The 16,662-nt window shown below is 45.4% G+C and overlaps 1 long non-coding RNA gene across 6 annotated transcripts in view; it reads right to left on the minus strand.

Moving 5' to 3' along the window:
• LOC119251654 (uncharacterized) overlaps window positions 1-16,662 on the minus strand; it is a 240,956-nt gene that overhangs the window by 162,085 nt on the left and 62,209 nt on the right. For all 6 annotated transcript variants that reach the window (XR_008552991.1, XR_008552987.1, XR_008552990.1 and 3 more), the window contains exon 2: window positions 7,328-7,483. This is a non-coding gene — a long non-coding RNA (uncharacterized LOC119251654). The remainder of the gene's footprint in view (window positions 1-7,327; window positions 7,484-16,662) is intronic.

Genomic DNA, 16,662 nt, shown 5'->3' on the forward strand with positions numbered 1-16,662 from the left:
AGCAGTCTCTTCTTTTCCCTTCCTCTTCCCTACCCTACAAGCCTGTTGGGCCATAAGTAGAAGCATAAGAGTCCAGTTCTTGATTTTTCCAGAGCAGACACACTGGCCCTGCAAAATCTTCCCCAGATTTCATATCATAACAGAGAAATAAATATCTATCATAGTTAAGTCACCGCTGTTTGGAGTTTTCTGCATGTATTGCTAGACCTAATTTTAACTAATTATCTACCAGAGAATCAAAACTTAGATTTCAATCCACAAGTTCCAGAAAGTCCAAACAAAGTCCTGTCCAGTATATGTGTACAGAGCTCTGCTTCCAATGTCCATCTGCATGCCAATTTCTTTCTGTGTATATTAAACGGGCCCGTGGTTCTTTTCAACTAAGTAAACCCTAAAATTGTGTTTCCCCATTTTTGTTCCACATTGTGGCTTTCTTCACCCAGATAAGAGAGGTTGAGTGGTATTGAGCGGCTTGCATGTTCCTTGCAGCCCAAGAAGTTTAAGCTGACGCTCATCTCTGCTCCTTGTTATTCAGGTAACCCCAAGTAAATGAATCCTATATTCAAAAAATGACAGTGACTAATTTCCATTTGAACCATCCAAATCTCCACTGGGGTTGCTATGAGAATTTAATGACATAAATATGTTAGAGAGCCCAGCCAGTGTCCAGCACCTAACCTGTGGGTGATAAATGCTTAAAATATCTAAAAAATAATCTTAACCACAGAGCAGGCAGGCCCCAAGCAACTGACTTACAATCAATAATTATGAATGATTTCCTTTTATAAGAGGCGAGAAAGACTGTACCCTTCACAACAGGTGTTAAGATCCTCTATACAGACTTGGGTACCGAAATTGTTGACTCTTTCACCTTAGAGCCATGGAGTCCAGTCTCCATAGATATTCAAGATTCATGGGGAGTGCAAGATAAGAGCCATTATTTAGTGCAGGTTGAAGATCGTCTACAAAGATGGTAGCCAATCACCCCTCCCAATTGTGTATGCACATGTGCATGCCACTCTTCACAGCAAGAGCCTTCCAACCCTCCCCTTGTGACTTGTTTTGACCAATAGAATGCAACAGAGAGGCATTTGGTGACCTATAGCCTTAGGCCTTCAGAGACCTATTGCCTTAGGCCTTTGGAGATCTCCATGCCTCAACTTTTGGAAGACAGTCACCAAAGTAAAGAAGGTTAGGCTACACAATTGCTAAATGTCAAGAGACCTCCCAGACAGAGAGAACAAAGGCCTCCCAAGCCACAGGCAGTATGAAGGCCCCAGACAGGCCACACTCCTGGATGGCTCAGGCCCAGCCAACAAACAGATGAATGCTCAATAAGAGGCCCTAAAGGACACCAGAAAGTGCAGAACTGTGAGAAAGAATATATCCTGGTTGTTTTAAGTCATGGGGCTTTGGGGAGCCTTGTCACGCCATGGTCAGTAACTGATACAACACATGGCAGCCATCCATGGCTCTCAGAACATAGGACACAGGACCCACCTCCTCAATGACTCCTTCCTATGAACCCCCACGCCTGTGACCTCAAGCAGAAGGAGACCTACCGATATAATCTCAACTGTCCAGCTTAAAGACACCTACTTATGCCCACATACCTGTAGAGTTTGAGGCAAGTACTTGAATACATCCTGTGAGTTCACTTTTATTATTCTTCTTCATCTCTTACGCATTATGGCAGACAAGGATGGCAGATGAGAAATCACATCAAGGGAGAACTATGAAGATAACCCAGGCTCCAACACAGAAGTTTGAGTGAGTTTCTTCCCACCAGTTGCTCTGCCAATGCACTATGGTTAAATCCCAATTTCCACCGCTGAGTGAACTTCTTATTACTAAATTCTGCAGTAAAAATAGTAACAGCCAACATTTATTGCATTCTTACCATACGTAAGGTGCTGTCTCAAGCATTTATATCACTAATTTTCTTAAAGTTAAGAGGCAGATTCTCGTCACTTATTTATCAAATATTAATTAAGCAGGTGATGTTCCAGGTACAGGGGATACAGAAATAAACAAGGCAGATGGAGACCCAGCCCTGGTGAAACTTACATTCCAGATTTGGAAAGGGAAAGTGAGTGCATGGTGTGTATATTGGAGAGAAATGCAAATTACGGAAAAATTAAGCAGAATGAGAACCTCACGGCCCAGGTGATTTTGAGCAAAAAATGCAGGTGTTAACCCCAGGAACGGATATATGGGAAGAGCATTCCTTGCAAGCATAGTTCCCTGAGCCAGGAACACACTCTCTGTGCTCTAAGAATAGCAAAGAGGCTGGATCAAGACGAGAGCATTTGAAGGTGAGGACAGAGAAGTAACGAGGAGCCAAATCCAGCAGGACTTTCTAAGCCCTGCAAGGACTTTGACGGCATTCTGAAGGAGCTTGGAAAGCACAGGAGAGTTTTGAGGTCACCTTTTTAAAGATTCACTCAGTCTGTGATATATGTGGCCAGAAAAGAGGGACTGGCAGGAGGCTAATGTAATAATGCAAATGCAGTAGGATGGTGACTTAGACCAAAGTGACAGCAGAGGAGGGGAGAGAAGCAGCAACTTCCCAAAATATCTGGAAGGCAGACAGAGAGCTCTGTTATTGTTTGCCTTTGTCAGAGCACAGGAGCAAATTCCTGCCCCTCTGGGTTCTTCTGAGGCTGACCAACATATATGCACTACAAATTCCTATCATTAGTAGGAGAAAAAGACCAAATGTACTATCATTCGCATAGAGAATTTACATGACACTGAGTTCTAAAGTAAATGGAACAAATCGGGGGTTCTATCCTATGCTGAGGGAGCTGGGGTATCAGGGAGAATGGAGGGGGAATCACATGATGACAAGGAAAGGATTTGATTTGATAAAATCTTGCCTCTAGACATTTGCCCTGATTTAAGGTAAGATATAGAGGTATTTTCTGAAATGCCCTAAATCTGGGTCATCTGCATTCTTCAAGAAATGTTAACAATTGCTCCTGAGGCTCATGGGCCTCAGTTGACTTTAGTTCCACATACCAAGGTTATAAGTATAGAAAAGGCCTACTCTGGTCTTGGGAAAAGCCTCTCTTGGGGAGCGGGGTGAGGCTGGTCCTACATATGATTGTGCCTATTTTGCAAAAGAGGAAACTAAAGGGAGAGTGACTTGGACCAGATGTCACAGCTGAAAAATGCAGACCCAGCACTCAGATGAAGGTTTGATTGGAGAGTGCACCCCTTCATTTCACAGCCCTCCTGTCTCACTTCTAAAGCCCCTGAGCTTCCTAAGCAGGAAATTATACAGCTCAAAATGTCCCCAAGCTGTCCTGCCCCATCCGCACACCAAATAGAAATAGATCAGACTTCAGTGTCAAGTTAGCGGATTGTGGAAGGAACACCATGGCCTTAGAACTTGCACAAGATCCCCCTCACGCCCCCCCCCTTGTGAAATAAGACCCAAAGCCACACTCTTGGACATGGACAAGACTTGGCCCCTTCACAGCAGGTGTTACAATACCCGAGATCACCCAGAATCTGGGGAAATGACTTTGCTCTCTTGCAGAAGTTACCAAATGATTCCTCATAACTGATCACCTGAAGAGGTCAGAATAACAACGTCATAAATCAAGCACAGAGAAGCTGGTGAAACGATATGCCTCTAAGTGTTCACGTGGTTTTCTCATAACCTGTGATTTTCGATGTTAAACGGATAGTCTCGTAACCGAGGAAAATTCAATGTGCTGTTGAGCATGAAGTTTTCCACTAATGATGTCCATGCATTGAAGGGGTTTGATTTTCTTACTCTACCAAGAATTTCCTTGCTTGTGAACTTTCCCAGTGTGACACAGGGTGACCCAGAGTGTTTGTGTGGGAGATTCTTAGAAGAGTTGTGTATGTGTACAAAGGCCCTCATGTTAGGAGGAAAAGGCTGTCCCAAAGCAAATTCCATATAGGCTTTGTGGACTCCACCCCCACCCCAGGTCAAAGCCAAAGACACTGGGAACTCCAAATCCCATCACCACCAAAGGGAAGGTGGCTGGGACCTGAGGGTGGGGTTAAGCAGCCAGGTGGATACAAAAGGCAGACACGAGGGCTTTGGGGCTCTCTCCATTTTTGGGCTCTTGGCCAGCAGCAGCGTCCGGTCAGCTCTGAGAGTGACTTTGGGGTTTCCAGGTCGTCGGATCGGGTAGGACGCATTAAAGACTTTATTTCCCTATTTTCTCCCTGAGTTGTACATTTTCCTTATTTCCTTTTCTCTTGTAAATAGACCTTTTATTAACCTTTTGTGTGTGTCTGTAGTGGAGTATTCATAAGTCCCTTGTAAGCGCGCGGGTGAGGACCCACAGCCAGGAACCCGTTTAATATCGGGGTTGCTCTATAACACTCACACAAAAGAAAGTGTCAGTACAATAATCACATGGTCCTGACCTTAATTTTTTTTCATTCTCATTAGTTTAAAATAAAATCAGTAAAACTCTCTAACATAAAATAATTTTAATAAAAAAAAATCAAGTCACCATCCCCAACTTCCAAGTCTTCTATCGTCAAAGTTGAAAACAAAACACCTCCCTCCCTCTCTCTCTTTCTCTCTCTCTCTCAGATGACTCCAAGATTTTCAGCTGCAAAGCCTTGGAGACCGCAGAGGTTCAACTGTTAAGAACACCAATTTCCGACCCAGGAATCACAAGCAAAGAGATTGAAGGAGACCTGACATCACAATTTATTGCCCCAAAAACAACCTTCTCAACTCCAAGCAAAACCGTAATTATTGGTGAGAAAGACACTGCCTGTTAACTGGCTGTGAAAGAATGATTTACAATGCATTCTCCCTCCCAGTAGAAGGCCTCTTGGCAGTCACAAATACAGGTTTTGTGTATTCAGAAGCAAAGCTCAGAGGAGCAGAAGAGAGTAAAAAGGATATTCGGAATGGGACGTGTGCTATTTTCCACCACATTTATTCCATAAAGTCGCAGCAGTAAGAGTGCTTGGAAAATTCCCCATTAGGAAAACAAACTTGTGCCACGATAAGGACAAAGACTGAGCTCTTCTTTGGCTTCTTTTTCCTTTTAAGTAGTTCCATAGCCTTTGAAATCTGCTCGGTTTTATGGCTTACAGGAAGACAGCACTTACACAAATGAGGAAAACGTTAATACAATTTTAAGTCACGGAATGAATCGACCTAACCTTGCCAGAGATAGGATTTAAAATAATATTAAATCCTGGCATCTGAGAGTTATCAAGCATTAAAACTAAAAGAACACTGGAAGATAAGCAGACAGGGAAGAGTCGTTGACCCAGCGTAGGTCAATGAGATTTCAGGAGGGTTGGGAGACAGTGAAAGCGTGGGAGAGCAAAAGGACATCTGAGGGAAGAGCTCACCCCTCTTTCCTACAGCCCCCACCCCAGGTAATGCATTCCCAGGGACTAAGACCAATGAACCTTCTCCCCAAACCTGGAGAACTTCTCTTACGTTGTCTTAGTTTGTCTGATCGCAACGGGTCTGTCCAATGCCAAAGCACAAGGCTCATCTGCCCCCCAAGACAGACATGGCCTCTAAATCAGGTTCCTTTCTGGACACCCCCTCCAGGGAACTGGGCCTTAATCCATTATTTAGGACCCTATGTATAGCCAGGGAAGTGACTGTAGAGAAAGTAGTGTGGATTACAATTCTCCTCACAGAGTGAAAAATTGAAACTGAACCAGAGATCAAGTCCAGTGTGTCTTGCCAAGCAACTTAAACTATGAGTCTTGGATATTACACGGAGTTGGAATAATCTCTGGGACTTGCTGCAGATGTCACGTAGGGTGATTGCTCCAGAGTCCAAGAACAGGGTCATCACTAAGTTGGTGCTCAATGCATGGGGGCTTTGGAGATGGGGTGGGGGGTCCCCCTGTGCTGCATTAGCTGAGTTGGTCACCCGAAGCTCAGACACAGGACCCTGTGGCTGGGGGCGAAGGGTCACGTGACTGTTATCTGTGCTGAGGCTAAGGATGAGCAGAAAGCAAAATATCTAGGGAAAGAAATAGATTGTCCCCATCAAGAAATTAAATTCTATTAAGAAAGGGAAGGGTAATGACCGACCGCCCATCAGCACACCACGCACAGGCCTAGATGATCGTCGAGGTTGCCAGATAAAGCACAGGGTGCCCGGTTACCTTTGAATAACAGGTAAATGAGGAAGGATGTCTTAGCATGAGCATTTCCCAAATATTGCGTGGGTCTCCTTGGACTCCAATTTTTATTTGCTATTTATCTGATATTCAAACGTAACAAGGCACCCCAGATTTTTATTTGCTAAATCCAGCAAACTCGCTGATGCATGGCGTTGGTCCACCCAAGCAATTGAGAAAGAGAGTCAGAAAATTACTTGCAAAGTCAGTAAAAAGCGAATTCCAGGGGGGCCAAGGGAATTCCAGGGGGCCCTCAGCCCCTTTGCACACTGACTGTAGAATGTCACCTTCTGTCCCTAGCTGGGACCAAGGTGTTTAGGGGAGAGCGGAAATGAGCAAAGATGTGGGGAAGAAGAGAGGGTTTGAGATGAAAGCAGGGAGTGCAGAGAGAAGGGGAAAGAACACCAAGAGCGAGCACAGGGCAGGAGGAAGAGCAACAGACAAGGAATTCCTTAGCTAGTTTGCAAAAATAACATGAACTTGTAATATAATATAGACTATTTTCCTATAATTTCAGAATGGATGTGAAACTCATTTCCTGCCAACAGGTTGGGGAGGCTGGCCTGGGGGAGGCGTCTGTCTGCACTAGTCCCTGCAGCACGCGGGGAGTTCAGGCCCAAGGTTTCATCATCCTTGCAGCATCGCCAAGCCTCCCAGGGAGCCGGGACACGCTGAGGTTCCACAACAAGACGCCGGGCTCCCTGCTCTCAGATGATTGCTTTTCTCCAGACGCCTTATTGCATCTATCTTAATTGCTATGTCTCTCCCCACCTGAGGAAATAATTACCCCTCCCCCACATCACTCCTGACCCCATCGGGTCCTGAGCTGGTCCTCCCGTCCAAGATATAAATCACACCCGCAGCTTGTCCATGGCGCGCCTCTTTCCCCAAATGCATTCTGCAGGGTGAGCTGGGGAGGCTGTGGGGGGTGAGGAAATAACACTGGAGCAAGGAGACCTTCCTGGAGGGGCCCACGGTCACGAGCGGAATGGATGGATGGACACGCAGAGGACTAAAAACCTCCAGGGAGTAAGTGAAGGCAAGACAAAGCTGATTATATAGACAAATAAAGAAATCCATTGTAAAAACAGAAAAAGAAAAGGCACCGCTGTCTCTCCCTGCAGGCCACAGGGCGCCGTCAGCTCTAGGTGACACGTTCAGACACTGGACTCACCTAAAGGAAGCTGGACCCAGGACAAGCAGAGAAATGCAGGGTCCCTGCAGCCAGCGAAGCAGTGAAGAAAAGACCAAGTCTTGAATTTCCTCCTTCATGCTGTGGGGAAGGCGCAGCCGTCGAAGCCCGTCCTGTCAGCCGCGACCCGCACACATCCTGTAGCAGAAAATGCAAGTCTGAGAGTCAGAGGGAAAAAGGTAGAGGGGAAGCTGCAAGGTCAAAGTGACCGCCTGGGGAAGTCTGATTACTCGACATGCTTAAAGCATTATTAGACGGCCTGGAAGCAGCGCACACAGAATGAGAAGGGGGAGGGCGTGCAAGGGGCTGCAGCAAGAAGGGACCGTAAACTTGATGCCCCTGGAATTTTACTGAACTGCCCGCAACACTCCCAGGGTGAGAGTTAAGAGGGGGCAAATGGGGAAGGAGGCAGGCGGCTGAATACGAGAGGAGAGGCGTGTGGAGTGGAGGTTAATTGTGGCCGTCAGAGATGAGTGGTTACATGGGGAGATTCATTTAAAATTAACGAGGCATTGGTTGCATTTTATAGGTCTTCCCAGGTAGGAAGATCATAAGCCCAAGGCGGAATGGAATGGCTCCTTGGAAACTTTGCCTGAGCAAACCCTTCAGGCCAAATAGACAGACGTGGGGCCTCCACGCCAGAGAAGCCCAAAGGCCCATGGATGTTAAGAGCCAAGGACAGGAGTGGGGTCCCACCCACGGGACAGGGGTCAGGGCTGCTCCGGAAGAGGGCACCGTGGGATCGACATGCTTGAAACTTGAGCTCATGTGCAAGGAAAAAACCCTCAATACTAACATCTTCGTGCAGCCACCCTCAGAGCTAGACAGTCTCAGCTAGCGTGAACACAGGGGGCAAGTCTGCTGCTCAGACTCCCCACGCAATGCCAAGAGGGCTTGATCCAGATGCTTCTGAATAGGTTTGGATGCTTCTCAAATCGGACTTGGGAATGGCTTTGGAGACGGCGTCTCTATTGGATGTCCTGGTTTAGAAAACAGGCCAAAAGTTGCAGGCTAAAAGTTGCCTCCTCTGGGAAGGCACCCCGAGTGCCCCAGAGGGATTTGCTGCCTCTTCTTCTGTGCACTTCATCAAACTTCTATTATTTCATCTTCCTGATTTTTTTTTTTTTGACTACTGTTTTATTCAAGAGTGAGAACATGGCCTCATCTATCTTTAGCCACATCACATGGTATAATCAAAGCTTAATAAAAGTGTCTGTGGGTAAGGGAATGAAAAGACAAAGTCAGTTTCTAGCTATGGCAACTAACCAGAGATGACAGTGAACCAGGAAAAAAGGTAGAATTGGGATAAAGTTATAAGCCAGGAGAGAGGGCCTCCCCTGGTGGCGCAGCGGTTGAGCACTGGGTTGCAAGGCTGCTCGCAGCCTCTGCAGCGCCAGTTCAATCCCCGGCCACAGGCGAGGGTCCCACCAAAAAAAAAAAAAAAAGCCAGGAGAGACAAAGGTTCTAGAAATATTCCCACTGCACTGGGAGCTAGAGAGTGCAAGCACTACATTGGGAATGAATAGAGGCTAACTCGAACTAAAAAAGACCTCCTGCCTGTGACTTCTAAGATCATATTTTCTCAACACCAGGAAATGGAGATTCCTACAACAGACAACAGAAATCACACCAATGTTCAGTCTCATCTTTAGCCCTAGTATGAAGATATTTAAAATTGTAACTAACTTTTCAACATTCAATTTCTCATCAGATCTACTTAGCGAAGAAACTTGAAATAGTGCAGAAAGAATGTTGACATGAATCAACCAGCTCCTCTTTGCCTCTCTAAAGAAAAGTAACTACAGGGCCTCCCTGGCGGCTCAAGGGGTTAAGACACAACCTATGAAGCTATCCACAGCCTCTGCAGCATGAGTTTGATATCAGGCCAGGGAGCTACCCACATGGTGCGGCAGACCTCTCCTGACTCGCCTGCTGCTCACCTCAGCAGTGTATTTCTGTCAGTCTGCCTGTTCTGCTCCCCACTCTGTCTCTGGTGACTCCTCTCACCCCCCACACCTCTGGCCTGTACCCCAGTTTTTGCATGCAAAAATAAATAAATCTTTAAAAAAAAAAAAGTAACAACACTGTGCTCAGTTATTACCCACAGTCAGGAGAATAGGACATAAATTGTTCTGTCTAAACCAGAACTTGGAATAACAAACTACAGATGCAGGAGACTAAAATCAAAGTTGCCTACTGGCCAATACTTCCTTCCCCTAGAAAGCCCACCGAGCCTGCTTTGGGAATTTGAAGCACACACCCAGCGGCCAAAGAGCCTTCTTCCTCTATATTCAGTTGTAATGTCACCTGCACAGGGGGAAAAAAAATCAACAACAGCCTGAACCTCCAGGGTAGGGAAAGATTGTCTTGTATTTCTTCTGCAAGCATCCCTGCCTCTTAATAAAGAGTGGCTCCTCGTAGGTGTTCCGGGAGAGTGGTGCAAGGAACACAGGCAATTCCAGAGTGCTCTTCTGAGTGGAAAGCTGAAAGCTGGCAGGAAGTGGGCAGAAGAGGGCCATCCATAGATGGGGGAGTCGGGCCTCCCTGGTGACCCAAGGGGTTAAGCACAGCACTGTGAGGCTATTTGCAGCCTCTGCAGCATGAGTTCAATCCCCGGGCCTGCCAGGGAGCTACCCACATGGCACAGCAGACCTCTCTTGTCTCACCTGCTGCTCCCCTCAGCAGTGTATTTCAGCCAGTCTGCCTGTTCTGCTCCCCGCTCTCTCTCTGTTGAATCTTCTCACCTGCTGCACCTGTAGCCTACATTCCAGCTCTTGTATGCATAAATAAATAAACTTTTTTAAAAAGATGGGGGAGTCACAAAGGCGCAGCAGCAACAGCTCATGAAGCAGATAAGTCTGCAGAGGGTGAGTTTGAGGGCAACAAACCTGGAGGCTATTGTGTTAGGCAGAACAAGGGCAGATAGAGCCTGGGCAGGCTGCTGTGAGAAAGGAGAGGGAGGGGTGGGAAGGTGGTGAATGCCAGCTACTGCAGCGGGCACCAAGGCAGGTCACACTGTCACTCCCTCTGAGCTCTGAGGAAAGGCCACTGGGTGAGCTGACTGTGGACCCCAATCCCATCATTAAAATGGTCGGTTGACCTTGCCTTGTTGGGAAAGTGGGCACTTTCTTCTTGGACCATAGAGAAGGAGTGTGTTTTGGGTTTAGGGAAGGTGCCAAAGGGAAATTGTACCCCTCATTTGTTTAAAAACAGCAAGACAGGTTTTACTGACGCTTCTGCAATATGGGAGAGAGACTTCAGCCTAGAGCAGAGCTGAATCCAGCAGAGGCAGTTAGAGGGGTATAAGCACTGTGAGAATGAGGCGATCCGTTGATTAGATCTTAGGGCGGGGTGGCCACTAAACTGGGGTGAGGCCAAGTTGAGGCCAAAGGAGTCTGACGACTGTTTGTGAGGTAGGTCCTTGTCCGAGGGGCCCACCCTCTAGTGCAGAGGGTCCCCTGAAGGCACCTCCAGAGACCTCCACAGACATGTGGGGGCAGCAGGGGAGAGATATGCGGGAATGTGCTAGAAGCTAAATTAGCAACAGAAGCCAAGTTCAGGGCCTTTAAGCCTGAGGGAACCCACTGTGGCAGTAAAAAGAAAGCAAGTGAGCGTGTAACCCAGCAAATGCCGTGATGGAGAGAAAGATCAGCAGAGTTTAGCAGAAGAACCAATGTGGGTGAATTTGTGGGACAAGTTGGCATTCATTGGGGATACCCAGAAATTCTAAGGGGAACCCTTAAAGAAACACTGAGTTTCTTCCCACTGGCTCTAACAAGGCTCTCAGAACGACTATGGTTTGAACATGGGAAGAAATGTGACCTGACTTTATCCTCTAACCTAGGAGGTGGGCCGATGTGGCTATCACAGATTCACCTGTATAAATGGGCTGTGTTCTAGGAACTGACCCTGCAACATGGATTAGCGATGTTTTTTGTTTGTTTATTTGTGGGGTAGGTGAGAGCAAAGTGAACCAGAACTCATTCCAGCCAGGGGCCCAGCAGACTCCTTTGTCCCCTCAGACCCCTGAGGGGAACAAAATAGCCTTTACCCAAGTGGTTTGCCAACATCCTGCCAGAGAAAGCTGCGTTGCAAGGAAAGCTTTGGCTTGATTCAGCTCAGCATGTTAAAATCTCCCCCACCCCCACTGACTTCTCTTGGCTTTATTATATATGATCAAGTGAGTTTGAATGAAACTGTCTCCAAGTCCTCATTTTTATTTCATACTGACAATATTATTTTTATCAAGCTCATATTTCAAGAAGCTTTATTCTACTCTGACTTTTCTGAACCAGGGGAAATTATCTTGTTCCTTCCCTTGGGTTTGAAAGAAAACCTTTCCATAACTAATGTTTATCAGCAGCGCAATTTCTTTTGCAAGAAATTGAAACCTCCTTGACATAGAAAGAAAAAGAACACCAGGCCTAGGATGATAGACACCCAGAAAAGCCGAAAAGAAAGGGGAGTCTGCCTTTCCATAAGCTCAGCCCTGAGTGGCTTCCTGGCCAAGGTCCTCTTAGAGTCTCATCAAGAGTCGCCCCAAAAGAGGTCAGGGCCCTGTGGTCTGAAAACTGAGCAATCAGAAGAGAAACAGGTCCCACTGCAGGCCTGCCAGGCAGCCTTTAACTCTTTCACTTCTGGATCATGGCATTTCTAGGAAATGTAGCAGGTATGTGGGTGGGTGGGGAAGTTATTTATTATTCAAGGTTTCCTTGAAAAACAGAATAGGATTCTTTATTCGTGCTATAGAGAAAGACAGAGACAAAAGTGAGAGATGGTGAGACTTACAGAAAGAAAAAACAGAGAGAAAGTAAGATTTTAGGGAATCGACTCCTGCAACTCTAAGGCTGACTAGTCTGAAATCTACACGAGAGACCGGTCCACTCAGGCAGGACTGGATGCCGGACTCTTGAGCCAGAATTTCTTCTCTGAAAATCCTGTTGTCACTGTTAAGCTTTTCAGCTGATTTGATGAAGACTACCCACATTATCAAGGGAAATCTCTTTTAGTTGAAGTCAGCTGAGTAGATGCTAGCCACATCTACGAAACAGCTCATAGCAGCACCCACAGGAGTGCTGGATTGAACAACTGGATACTTACTGTTGCCCAGCCAAGTTGACAGGTAAGACAAACCATCACAGTAAAACTAGGGGATTGGGGAGGCCACCTGGGACTTGAGAAGGCTGAGATTCACCTATAAAGGACTCCTTTAACATTATAATAGTGGTGCTGGTATCCTCCCTAAATGGGGTTTCCATAAAAGCTCGTCTCCCTTTTGTGTTTGTAGCTGAGATTTTTCTCCTGGTTCTGTGCACGCAACCTCACAAGAGTTGCGAGTGGGGAAATCTGGACAGAAAAGGAGTCTTCCAGAAGGAGCCTCTAGATTTCCTAGGAAAATTCAAAATGACTTGATCTTCTTAGCTGAATTCTGCCCCCCCCCCAAATTCCTACCCACTCCCAGGTCATGTGGGGAAAACTGCCACCATCACCCTATAACAGGAAAAGCAAATTTACTAGTATTAGCATAGCAATTTATTAGCATAGCAATAACAGTCCCTCTCTATTGAGAACCTGCTAAACAGCATGCCATGAATCCTTCAATAATAATCTTTAAAAGGTAAGTCCTGTTATATCTCTACAGATGACAAGACAGGCTGCTGTCCATGAAGTGGTTTGCCCAGCCCCATCCAAGTAGTAAATGATCTGGTTAGTTCAAAGGCTCAAAGTTAAGGCAGCAAACAGATGTGGGAACATGAAGTTGATGTGGAGACTTGGGGTGCTCAGGTGTAGATGGTCTGGTAACCAAGGTGTAATGACAGAAAAGTCACAGTGCAGGATCTCTATGACCTTATGCAGACTGGGTATAGGAGGAGTCCTAGAGCCCTCAGTGGCGGCTTTTATTGGGGTTTACCAGATACACAGCAGGCAGGGGTGCAGGGGGAGCTGGGAGGCCTCCCAGCCCCTGGCGAATCTTCACTCTCTTTGGGCTCTTTGACGCTCTCTCTCGTGGCCTCTGCTTCTCTGCTCCTTTCACTCTCTGATGCCTCTTTATAAGCCTAATCTCAGCCCAGGAGCACCCACTTACGTATGCCCACACCCCACCCCAGGAGCCCGCCAGCAGGCATGCATTCAGGACCACAGAGCCATTACCCATCCTAATGGCAGGAGGGCAGAAAAGCCTGCTACTTTTTTACCTTACCCTACACAAGGTAAAGACTGGCAGTGCTAACCAGAGTGGAAGAGTAGTTTTCATGTTCCTCATTCTCCTCTGGTCGCCAAACCTCAGACACGATTGGTAGAGCTAGATATTTAGAAGCTCCATGAATCCTTGGTTTTGCTCTGGTCCTGCCTACTCTAAATTTTCTTTTCAGTTCCAGGATGCTGAAGTTCTGAACAGAAGGCAAGCGATGGTGGCTGCTGTAACACACATAACCTCCATTAACAAAGCGGTAAGTAACTAAAAATTTATCAGCATGTTTTGCTGCTGTATTACTCTTGCCCCCAAAGCAATAATACTTTGATTGCAAACTATTTCCCTAACCAAATATACTCGTTTCCACAGAGAACCGCTACCATGGAAATCTATGCAATAAATTCACTTTTGTGGCATTGCACATCAACTTTGACAACATAATTTTGACATTTGGTAAAAGTATATCTTTGTCTACATCCTCATAAGAAGACTTGCTTCATAGCATTTCCCCCAAATCTTCCTACGGCACATATTTTATGCAGATATGAAAAATCGGGGTGAGGGGGGTTCTCTTGTTTTTGGTTTTGCTTTTTGGTTTACGTATTTTGAGACGCCTGAAGAGGCATTTCCATGAAGTCAGAAAGGATTGGAAAGTCAGGTCGAGATGAAAAATGAATCTCAACTTCAGGGTGTGCACGAGGAGGAATTCAGTATTAATGACCAATTCCCCTTTGCAACACCCCTAACCACATGCATTCCTGAGTGTTCTCCCTGATGCCAAACTCCTTTGGAAAGATTACCCTGAATTGGATTCATGGGAAACAAATTGGACTGATTTTACTCCAAGAAATTGGAACCACATATAATAAAATAATGCCAAGTTATGCTTGGAACTAGGATATGCTTGGTTCCGATTTCTTGTGACAAAATAGTTCCAGACTACAACCAAAGTGCACAATGTGGAATAAATCCTTTCTTATTTTTAGGTATTAGAAATATCCCTAGCATTGAGTTATTTGCAAAAGAAATGTTTAACTTTACTCAGGTCCTTTACCGTATTCCTAAAGGGCAGTATTTTATATATAGAAAGGTGTCCTGGACACCATCCAAAAGTGTTTATTTCTTCAGATCACCAAAAGGCTTCATTGTGAAATGGTCACATTGTTGATTCCAGAGCATGAAACCCAGGTGGTGTTTCACAGTGTAGTTCTAGTGAATTCCCTCTAAATATCTACCGGACTCAGTGTTAACAGCTCACTATTGACAAAATTATCTATCCTTGGACTCCCCAAATGAAAACTGCCTCAAGGTTATTGCTGTTTTAATCTCATATATGAAGAAAAATAGCTTTCTGGTATGTAGATGAACTCTTAATGCCTCAAAGGGGGATTTCAATCAGTAATTTTTTAACACATGTTTAAATGAAAGTATGATATGTTTCCATGATATATTTTGATTCCTTCTCTGTTATTCCCTGTCGTTATTTTGAATCGAAACAAAAAATAAATAAATAAAATAGAAGTGGTAGCCTCTATTCCTTTGTGCCAAAATATTGTCAGGAAAGTTCCTTTGACACAGACCTATGTTAAGAACCATGATGGATACCAAGGTGCATCACGTGGTCCAGCTCCAGAGAAGCTTAACTGTCTTTATAAGCTGATACTTGCATTCGCTTAACAATTACCAGCAAGAGAGAGCAGAGAAGGAAGGGACATTGAGTAATCTAGTTTATCACACATCTACTCATTTAATCACTCACTTGATTCATCCATCAATTCACCTTATTTTTCTGGTGGATTTCAAAGTAAGTTGCAGACTGACTCCTAACCCTATCAGCATGCACCGCATCAGCTAGAGCTCAGTACAGCAGAGAATACTGAACAGACAGTGACATAATCACATTTGGAAATAAGAAAGGATCCGCTGGTGTCAGTGGAAAAGATGACATGAAGAGTAAGGCTGAGACTGGAGACAGTTGGAGGGGATCCTGCCAAGTTTCCAGCGACAACAAGAGCTGAACCAGGACAGGGTGGGGAGGAGGTAGAGAGGAGGGGACCAGCTGACAGCAGAATTACTAGCTCTTGACAATGGATTAGATGTGGGTGGCAGGATGAGGTAATGGAATCCATGGCAACTCCCAAATTTTTACCTTCAGCAACAGTTAGAAACTGACTTTAGGAAGGTGAAACATTTGGGGGGAAAGTTTCTAGCCGAATTTTGGATATAATTTTGAGGTGCCCATGAGACATTCAGATAAATGACCCAGTCAACAGTAGGATGGAGAGTTCCCAGTTAGAGAGAAAGACTGGAGAATCGGCAGTAAGTCTGAGGTGTTAAAAGCTATGGTCTAGAAAGGGAGCTTGTGCAACCAGGGCCCAGAACAAAGCTCAAGGGGGTACATGTATCTTTTAGAGGATGGGAAGGAGACAGGCATCCATAAAGGGAAGTGAGAAGAAGCACTTGGTAAGGAAAGAGGAAAATTGGGGAAAATGAGGTCTTGGGAAAAAGAAGGGCAGCCATTATAAGGACATGAACTTGTCAAGAATATAAAATGCCGAGAAGTCTAGAACAATAAGGAGAATTTTATATCGATGGAATTTGGCAACTTGGTGGTTGATAATGACCTTGATAGAAAATGGTTTTCATGGAGCTGAGGAAATGGAAGCCAAATTTCAGTGGGTTGAGAATTAAATGGAAAGATGAGGTCATGGAGACGGTACATGAAGACTAATATTCTAGAATTTTGGCTATGAGGAGAAAGGGAAGGCATTCACATTTACAGGAGGATGAAAGGTAATGTGAGGATTTGCCTTACAAGCAGAGCACCTTGGTCAGACATAAATTAATGCCTGTGCTTGTCAGTTGACACCTGAAATGCATGGCCTTGCATTGACAGCTTTTATTGTGTGCACATATTCTCTCTCTGGTTAGTTGTAAACTTCCATGAACAAGTGGACCATCTGCTGTGTGGGATATAAAACCTTGAACGTGCCAGAGATCATTTCCTACAGTCCTTCATCTTGGCTGAAGAACTGAAGGTCAGAAGAGAGGGAGTAACTCAAGGTCACAGGTGGAGTAGTCCAAATGCAAACACCCAGGCCCATTATTTTGTGCTACAGCCAAG

Source organism: Talpa occidentalis, unplaced genomic scaffold (genome assembly GCF_014898055.3).
Source record: "Talpa occidentalis isolate TD23 unplaced genomic scaffold, MPIMG_talOcc4v2.1 talOcc4.2, whole genome shotgun sequence".
NCBI classification, from domain to species: domain Eukaryota; kingdom Metazoa; phylum Chordata; class Mammalia; order Eulipotyphla; family Talpidae; genus Talpa; species Talpa occidentalis.